Source organism: Sinocyclocheilus grahami, unplaced genomic scaffold, assembly GCF_001515645.1.
Source record: "Sinocyclocheilus grahami isolate Dianchi unplaced genomic scaffold, SAMN03320097.WGS_v1.1 scaffold127.1, whole genome shotgun sequence".
In the NCBI taxonomy this organism is placed as follows: Eukaryota; Metazoa; Chordata; class Actinopteri; order Cypriniformes; family Cyprinidae; genus Sinocyclocheilus; species Sinocyclocheilus grahami.
The window spans coordinates 1,256,053-1,266,350 of record NW_015505306.1 but is presented as its reverse complement, the minus strand read 5'-3'; the positions used below and the strand labels follow the sequence as shown (position 1 = coordinate 1,266,350).

The 10,298-nt window shown below is 35.9% G+C and overlaps 1 long non-coding RNA gene across 1 annotated transcript in view; it reads right to left on the bottom strand.

Moving 5' to 3' along the window:
• Nucleotides 1-2,556, bottom strand: part of LOC107590455 (uncharacterized) — a 4,051-nt gene extending 1,495 nt beyond the window's left edge. The window contains exon 1 of the long non-coding RNA XR_001609790.1: nucleotides 2,475-2,556. This is a non-coding gene — a long non-coding RNA (uncharacterized lncRNA). The remainder of the gene's footprint in view (nucleotides 1-2,474) is intronic.
• Between the last annotated feature and the right edge of the window lie 7,742 nt (nucleotides 2,557-10,298).

The following is a 10,298-nucleotide window of genomic DNA, read 5'->3' as shown; positions in this document are numbered from 1 at the left end:
TTCGCAGGGTAGGAGGGGGTAGTGATGCTGGGTGTAACTAAAAAGGTGCCATTGTCCGGTGAGGTCCTGTTGGGGAGTTACGGAATGATCTCATATTGCATAATCTTATTAACTGTTTATCCGAGTATTTGTTAAATCTAGCTAACAAAATATATATTGTGTGTTTGAGTGGTCCAGACACTACACCCACTATAACATTTAGAGATTTTTTGCTCCACTTATGAGAGCCCAAAAAAAAACAAATTGTCAAGATCCACATTTTGATAAAAACTAAAATTCAACACTAGATATCATGTTGGAAAGGGGAACTGTTCTCTTTAATATAAAGCTATATTGTTTCTCAAATACACAAACCCATTTGCAGAAATACAAAAAGCTAAGTAAAATCTCATGAATAAATAACACACTGAGAGGCACAGTGAAGGGCAGCCCAGGCCTCTGATCCATTTATAGTCACATAACATGAAGTGTAGTGAAGGCTCAGTGCTCTGTGTGACATCTCAAGTGGGCCACAGCTCGCCTTGGCTCCGGGAATGTCCCAAATAGGAACATATTGTGGGCAATATATATAAAGCCATGCACAATATGCCTGTTTTAGCAGAGCAAAGACAGACCACTGGTGAAACAGTGGTAACAATCCTGCACAACACACAACAGCGCAGTCTCCTTTGGGACCTCAAAAGGACAAACATAGGCTTTGGCTTTGTAGACTTGCTGTGCATGCCGGGGATCAGGGATTGGGGGATTCATTAGGGAATGAGAGAGTGGGAAGACCACTGGGGCTCATTAAACACAGGACACTGGGGGACAAAGTCTTTGGGCCTGGAGCCCATTTGGCCTGCCTACATCTCCCTCTTCAGCCGCTTCCATAGAGCGCTGGCACACAGACGTCCTACCCGGGTCCCTGTGCCTGCTGGTGCCCTGCCTATTCAGCTAGCAGATCTCCGCTTCATAAGTCTGCTAAGCAACGTGAGTGTCCCTGGCTGACAAATGTAACTCTGTTTACTGTGCTCTTAATGACAGTGAAATAGGGTAGAGAGCTAGACAAGGGAGTAAGTGTCTTAAAACAGCTATAAATAATGTGAAATTAGATTGCTGAACCATGATTACACAGTAACTTTAAATGTCTGTGAATCCCTAAAAAAAATCCCAAAGTGATGCTTGATGCTATAATCAGGAATCACATCCCCCCATCATTTAACTGAGAAGCACAACCCACGCTAACAAGTGAATTACTACTATGCTGTCGTTATATGAGAAAATGTTTCAATCTGATAAATGGTTGATTAAAAGCACACCCAGAGATGCTTGTAATTTGTTGTTCAAATGTGGTTATTTTTAATTAAGCAGATCAAGAGTGTTCATTGGTGAAGCAGAGATCTCTAATCAGATTCTGCTCACTCAGGCTATTCATTATCTCTTACAATTGTAGATTTACACAGAAGTCAATGCACAAAGCTAAAAAGACAGAGCTGTGTGCCATTATCTGCCTTTGGGTTCTTCTGATCAATTGCTTAATAAAATAGAGTGATAATACTAGTGTGGAGATAAAATTGCATACATTTCTGAAATTCAGGAACATCACGGAAAGTGTCTGTCTAAAGGAGCACGGTGTCTAGCAACTAAGCTTTTATCTCAGGAGAATCTTTCAGTTTGGCACACTTTGTGCTGAACTTAACGGCTGTGTGTGTGTGACAGAACAGAAGAGATGTGCTCTGTTTGATGCCACAGAATGAACATTTAGGGCTTAAAAGGAAGTTATAGTATATATAAAAATAATATTCATAATCAGTATTTTTGTCCTGCTAAAATAAGATGCATTCACTTGATAAGCAAATTTGCATACTTTTTAAGTAAACTTAGCAATAAATATGCAAGTTCATTTTCTTAACCTAATAATAATAATAATAATAATAATAACAACAACAATAATAAATTTTTTAATGGGGTAAGGCAGGGGATTCACAAACTTTTTCGACAGCCAAACCAAAATATTTATTTGAGGTACACCCAAAGATTTTAGGTTAATATTTTACTATTTAAAAACACATTTGCACATTCATGGTTTTCTGATGGTGGTTAATGATCAAATGATATGCAATTAAACAAATAAAATATTCGGATTATATTATATTGTTTTGTATATTAAAATGATTTATTTTAAATTTAGATTTTTATGATTTCATTAGTTACTAGCTTTTCCTCATCTCATGAACCACCTGCAGTTCTGTCACAAATCCCAGTTTGTGAAACCTGGGGTAAAGTATACAAAATTAATTTAATTTCCAATAAAATAAATTTTTGACAAAAGAACATGACAGTATTTTGACAGTTATTTGAAATTGTATTTTTGTAGTCATATTTCAGAGATTTTTACCCTGATGTTCTCAGAATCCCTTTGATCTAATGCAAGCAGATTCATCAATGGTATTTATGGGCATGAAATACTGCTCCGAAGGGAACCGTCCTCTTACCTTTGATTGCAAACACTCCATGGCAGAAATCTCTGAAGTTAATTCTGCCATGAGCATTGGGATCCAGATACTTGGCAAACTTCTTCACCTAAAAAAAAAAGAAGAGGACATTAGTAAGAACGGTAACCACAAAGTCACCTAGATAAGGAGGATGATCACATGTTCAGTATGGTGCCTTCCTATAAATAAATGAGGGGATGTGCGTTTTATCAGTGGTCAGCTTCACCTCCCACAGATGAAGCACTAGAACAGCTGCTGTCAGTATGCGTCGTCGGCTCATCGCTGTCAGCAAGTCTTTGTGATGGACAGCTGTCAAAGTGAAAAAGACTGATCGCAAGGCAAGACTCGCTTACTCAACTCATAGACGATTTGCCTTCAAACACTTTGGTCAAGCATAGCTGTATCTGTTTTTCTGAAAACAGTGAATACTGTTTTGCTCAGAGGTTGCTTTTTCATGGCTTAGGAGATTTAATGGAGTTCTCTGCCATGATTAAGTCTTAAATGTTCTTGTCTAACATTCTCTAAACAAAACAGACCATTACTAACATTCAGTCTGTCTAAACTGATCAAATGAAACTGAACAGCATACCTAAGATAATTTGGTCTTGGAAGAATCTAATGAGAAATGATCATAGCAAGTTTTTTTTTCATCTCCATTGGATCTCACTCACTAAGAAGATATTATTCGTCATTTTTCTTTCCTATGGGAAGGTTGCCCTTAAGGGTTTATGAGAAAACATTCCATGGTAACACAGAAATCATCATAACTGTGATTCCCACTTCACACACAGCTCCTTAACAACTTCACTCCTTTCTAAATATATTCTCCTACAAGAAGAGAAGATGTGTTCTTGACAAGCGCTCAGTCTTGCAGTCCTCCTCTCATAGCTGCTAGAATGATTCACCACACTGCCACAGAAATAGAGGCGTTTAGTGCAATAGCAATAGGACAGAGAGCTGAAACACAGTAGCCATGAAAGCAGGTCATGTATCTCTGTGATGGTGCATGCACACACCAGGAAAGAGGAACACACGTGGGCTAAATAAATCACTTGGCCCAAATGTCTCTTCTACCTCAGCTCAGGCCGAGAGAGAAAAATATTCAGAGAAACATACAGAAGAATGCAATTTACATGTACACTACCGTTTGGGGACATTAAGGTTCTTTTTTTAAATGTATACTTTTATTCAGGAGGATGCATTAAAGTAAACAAAAAGTGACATTTATAACGCTACAAAATATTTCCATTTTGAAATAAATTTATTCATATAGATATTCATAGAATCCTGAAAAAAAAGTCCTCACAAAAATATTTTCAACAGTGATAATAAATGTTACTTGAGCAGCAAATCAGCATATTAGAATGATTTCTTAATGATCACATGATACTATAAAGATTATGACTGAAAATTCAGCTTTATCATCACAAAAATGAATTACTTTTTTAAAATATATTTACATTTTACATTACATTACTAAAGAAGACAACAGCTATTTTGAATTACAATAATGTGTGACAATATTACTGTTTTTTTACTGCATTTTTGATCCAATAAATACAGCCTTGGTGAGCATAAGAGACTTCTTTAAAAAAAAAAAAAAACTTTCAAAATCATACCAACCCTAAACTTTTGCATGTTAGTGTATGCAGTATAGAATACAAAACTTAAAACCCGCTCACATATACCATAAATAATCCAAGAAAAGTTGCATATCTGCATATCAGTGAATGTGCAGAAACAGTGGAGCATTTGATTGCATTTTATTTAGTGATTTCAGAGCAATCAGAGTGTTCAAAAAAGTCCATTTAAGACATTGTAATCATAATCCATATAAACTGAGCGGTTTAATCCAAGTCTTCTGAAGAAACACGATCATTTTATATGATGAACAGATTTAATTTAGGTTTTAATTAACATATAAACCCTTGGATTAAACTGCTCAACTCATATTGATTACATTTACAATGTCTTTATACACTTTTAGATGTGTGAAAGTTTTAGGGGAATGAAATGGGAAGGACAGAAATCTTTGAGGTTTCATTAAAAATATCTTCATTTGTGTTTCAAGTATCATACAGGTTTGGAACAACATGAGGGTGAGTAACCAATGACAATGTTCATTTTTGGATGAAATGTCCCTTTAAAGATGTACTTTATTGCTGTTATGTTCAGTTTACATAACTAAAAACTGGTTACATCAGCAGAAATAAAAATTCACACCACGTCCAGAATATCTGCAGGCTGATTACTAACTCTTTGTTTCTTTGAACTCACTGATGCTATGGAGACTCTCTTTTTTTTTTTTTGATTCCTCAGTGTTTGCTAAACATTCTGTAATTTATTAGTCATTATATAGCCTAATACAGCGTGTAGGCCATGCCTCATCTTATTCGTTTTTGTTAATAACGTTTTGTAAGCTAGTTTGTCATTGAATACAGTGTTATTGTTGTTATGCATTTTAATTAAAAATAATTAATCCATCTTTTTTTTTTTTTTGTCTTAAAACGTGAAAGATGTATAGATGTAAGCAAAACAGACAATTATATTTTATTGTAAAACCTGACAAGATCGTGAAATCGAAAGTGAAAGCATCGGAAGCCCGGCTTATAACATGGCAAAAGAGGAACTCCCATTCACAAAATTCAAATCACAAATAATACTGCTGATGAAAAAGAACGGGTTGAATGTTAACTACTTTCGTTTCCATATAACTATAAACTACCATAAAAGTTAATCAGCGTGCATTGATTAACAGCATGTTGTAGAAGAAGAAAAAACCGTGCTTGTGCAGCCAACTGAGAAAGTTGATGGCAAAAGAGCGAGCAGTGGGAAGAATGAGTCTGGAGCCCTGAATTGCCCAGCTCCCCCTGTCAATGATCTAGCACCCCCTCAGCACCTGCCTGCATTCAAAATTCTCTGGCACCGCCCCTGGTACATCGATGTATTTTTGAAAAGCCAAAATTAAGTTTGTTCAACTCTAAACCCAGTCCCCAAGTAAATTAGGTTATTAAATAAAAAAAACTAGCAAAACGAGTTGTGCGGTGTCCCCACCAGTTTTCAAAGCAAAGTTACGCCACTGGTCATACATACACGTCATATGCTGTTGACCCTCACATCTTGTCACTGTGTGTTCTGTCAGAGTCCCTGTGAAGCAGTGCTGTTGTTATTGAGGATTGTATCAAGGGCTCAATGTTAGCAACTGCTCTTCAAGGCCACTCCAGTACAGTCTGTGGGAGGGGATGGAGAGCACAGGCACACGTTCACCACACGTTCTGCACTGAAACATCCTCGTGCTATTCATGCATACTAATCACAGCAACCTCATCATCAGGAAACAGACTGGAGAAGGGGAGGGGAGAGGAGAGAGGGAGGAATAAGGAATGGAGGTGAAGACTAGATGGAGGATGAAGAAAAAGGTGACCCCGTAAGAGGAAAAGGAAAGGGTATGAGATAATAGTGAATATAATAGAATGACAATAGAAGAATGGATGGATATAAGGTGATGACATCTAGAGATATGGCTCTAAAACAAATATAAATAATGGATTAGAGAAAAGAAATGGAGGAGGGACTGGCGAGAAGCCCTGCTAAGACTAAGAGACGGTCATCACAAAACATTCAAGCTGCTATCATGAACTGCTCCTCACAACTGTGCACCATGCAGAGAGACCAGTCATCTGTGACTGTACCTCACACTCACACACTCATGCAGTTACATCACTTCCTTCGGCACAAAGCACTCAACTGCATCACTGCAACTGGTACAACCTGGCACAAAAACATTTGCTTCTGACTAATGATAAAAGCACTATTTTATGGCCATTTTGTTCATTGCACTTTTAACAGGATTTTTTTTGCATATTCAATTGTATTCTATTGTGATAGAATCCAGTTAAATAGACATATATACAAATAATAATAATGCACACTACCGTTCAAAAGTTTGGGGTCAGTAAAATTTTTTTACAGGAATAAATACTTTTATTCAGCAAGAACATATTAAATTAATAAAAAGAGACTGTAACACATTCATTATGGTTTCTATTAAAAACAAAACCACTAAAACAAAGATTTCTATTTAAAATAAATGCTTTTCTTTTTAACTTCCTATTCATCAAAAAATCCTGAAAAAAAAAATTACAGTTTCCACAAAAATATTAAGCAGCACAACTTTTTTCAACATTGATAATAATAGGAAGAAATAAGAAATTAGAAATGTTTCTTCAGCAGCAAATCAGCATATTAGGATGATTTCTGAAGGATCATGTGACACTGAAGACTGGAGCAATGATGCCGAAAATTCAGCTTTGCCATCACAGGAATAAGTTATATTTTAAAATCCAATATATTCAAATAGAAAACAGTTGTTTTAAATTGTAACATTTCACAATATTACTGTTTTTACTGTATTTTTTGCTCAGATAAAAGTAGCCTTGGTGAGCATAACAGACTTCTTTCAAAACATCCCAAACCTTAGATCGGTAGTGTAAATATATAAATAACAAAAAACAACACTCCAAAGTCCAAACTGAAAGCCCATCGCTGATTATTCAGTATCTAAAAATCCATTATTTGCAATCTCTGGTGAACACTATTTGGTGTGCATCTTACCAATCCCAAACGGCAGTGTACATTAAAATACAAAAAAAATTTTATTCAATTAAAAATTATATATAATTAAACAACATACAAAAATAACATTAAAAAATAACATACAAAATCACTATAAAATCATCATGTACATAACACAATACATTTACTAAATGTTTAAAACAAAAAATGTCAAACAATGTTTTAAACTAACATTTAAAACATCCGAAATAATGTAATTAGCAGCACAGTTCCACATTATAATGCTCACTGTAATTGAGAGGTGATTACATACAGCCAAACATTGTGTAATGCAGTAACGATTTTGGTTTGTTTTGAATCTGTAAGGTTTAGAAGGACGACTTTTACTGAGTCCTTCCCCTTTGTGCCCACTATCAATCAGATAAAGTCACCCATTTGTCACCACTGCTGACTCCTACATACTGCTCACCATGTTTAGCAAGCAAAAGAGTCACACGACCTAATGCGCAATAAAAACATACTGTGACAACTCAGTGAGCTGGCATGGGATTAATTTCTGAAATCAAATTACATAATCTGTGTGTTTAATAATCACATTAATAATTCAGATGTGCAGTACATGAACCTATGGCCAAATAAGAAGCATACACAACATCAAGGCAGGTTGCTCATTTACTTTTTCATTACTGCCGTCCACTGAGACTATAGAGACTCATTTTAAATATCAATGAGCCTTGAGGCGCCACAATTCATTATGGATTAAATTGAATGTGTAAAGGAAGCCAATTAAACATCTTAATCAGGTGAATAAAAAAGCAAGCGTCGACCAAGAATGGCTGCACATGGTTGAGCAGCACACAATTCAGAAAAATGACTATAATTTGTGTCATGTAGATAAAATACTTCTGATATGGTCAACCAGGAGCACTAAAATCTCAATCTCAAAATGACCCTGATAAATCCAGATATCTTTGTTAAAGTCTATGTAACCTACAGATCCAAAACAACCTGCACTATATCCTTATCTTAAACAGCAGCCTGCTTTAACTGAAAGGAAAGCTCTCCTCAGCATCCTCAAATTGTTGAAGATGGATTGCCATGGTGACAGTAAAGGAAATGAGCATTTTTATAACCGTTATTTCTGTTTGTATTGTGCCTTCATACCAGCCTAATGACATGGGAAAGCACATTCAGTCCATCTTCTCCTGTGTGATTCGTATTAAAAAAAACATTATGAGTGACTAAAAAAGGCCTACTGACAAACACAGTGTGACCCAGTTGAGCAGAAGAATAAAAGACGTCTCTGTAAATGAGAAAAAGATAATGAGGATTAGCCAAAGCACCTGTGATTCCTGTCATTATGTTGTTTGTTTTGGTCACGCTCTAAATACAGGGAGCAGATAAAGCTGAACTGACAGAGCAACTCAACGATCACCAAGAGAGGGAGAAAGCAACGGCACGTTTTAAAGACTGCTGGATGAGTAATCAGTTCAGGCTACATCAGTTCAGAATATTTTTCTTAATATTTTTCAATACTCAACAGAATTCTGCTTTCTCGTGGATTAAATACTTCAGGCTAAAAAGACAATTCGTTTGATTATTATTCCTATCAAGCATCTCATATGAAACGTGAAGGTTTTTTTATAATTAAAACTGTAATACCCTGTCTCTGTACATAAAAAAACCTTTGCTTTGACCTGCCAAGGATGAGCCTAAATGATCCCGCAGCTACTGTTGCTATAGTTACGTACGCAACTTCCACGCTTATCCCGCTTATCGTTCTCTCTCCCTCGTTTTTTAATATTGCAAGAGAAACAACAATAGTGCAAACACTACAAGTTTTAGAGGAACTTGAAATTTTTCAATAATATCATATACACACCAAACATGTTCACTTTTTTGCACAATGTACACGTCCTGAAAAGTGAAGCTGCGGGCTCTTTGATCGCCCCCTGGGGGCTGGCTGCAGTACAGGTCATAAACCCCGCCCTCTACATGTAAACGAATGGGACTTGAATCAAAATAAAAATTTTAAAAAATTACACTTCCAATACAATTTTCCGAAAGATGATTTTGTTCGTTTAAGGTAGTTGTTATCATGCTGATATATGTTAAATTGTTCGTTTTTGTGATAAGTTTGATTTTAGCTAGTAATTTGACGCTATAAAAACGGGGCGTGTCGTTATGGGGTTTGGGCGGGAGTTTGATTCCGCGGCTCCACCTCGCGACACTACTGCGCAGACTCTGGCTCCAAATGACGTCATTTACGCAAGATGGCAGCGGCCATACTGAGATGCTTTTTTGGAAGGAATAGGAGATGTGTCGTCCATCTTTTTTTTTTTTGCTATGACGATTGATGAACCATACCATACAGGACAAAAATTTTTTTAAGAACGATACACTTGCACTTGATGTTTGTTCAAGGCTTGTTGTTTGATTTTGTGATGACTATTATATTCAGCATTCATTTAAAGACGTGAATTGCATAAATTATAAATTCTAGCAGACATATTGCTTCAGTATTTGTTTACTCAGTGTAAACTAAGTGTAAAATAAAAACGGGGCGTGTCGTTATGGGGTTTGGGCGGGAGTTTGATTCCGCGGCTCCACCTCGCGACACTACTGCGCAGACTCTGGCTCCAAATGACGTCATTTACGCAAGATGGCAGCGGCCATACTGAGATGCTTTTTTGGAAGGAATAGGAGATGTGTCGTCCATCTTTTTTTTTTTTTACAGTCTATGAACCATACCATACAGGACAAAACATTTTTTTAAGAACGATACACTTGCACTTGATGTTTGTTCAAGGCTTGTTGTTTGATTTTGTGATGACTATTATTTTCAGCATTCATTTAAAGACGTGAATTGCATAAATTATAAATTCTAGCAGACATATTGCTTCAGTATTTGTTTACTCAGTGTAAACTAAGTGTAACCTTTATTATTAAACTGAACACATGAATTAACACTAAATTTACTTCTCAAAAGCAACCAAAAGAATATTGTTTACACTAAATGCAAATGCTGACAAGTGATAATCATACAAAGTGTAAAAAGAATTATGCGATTTGTACTAAAACCAAAATATCTTGCTTTAGTTAGTAAATGCCAATAATGGCTACTTGCACTCACTGTATAAACAGACACTGATGATAAATCAATAACACATACTCCCATAAAAAAAAAAAAAAAAAACTATTTATTTAACTGACATTGAGAATAAAATTACAAGTTAATACAATTATGGA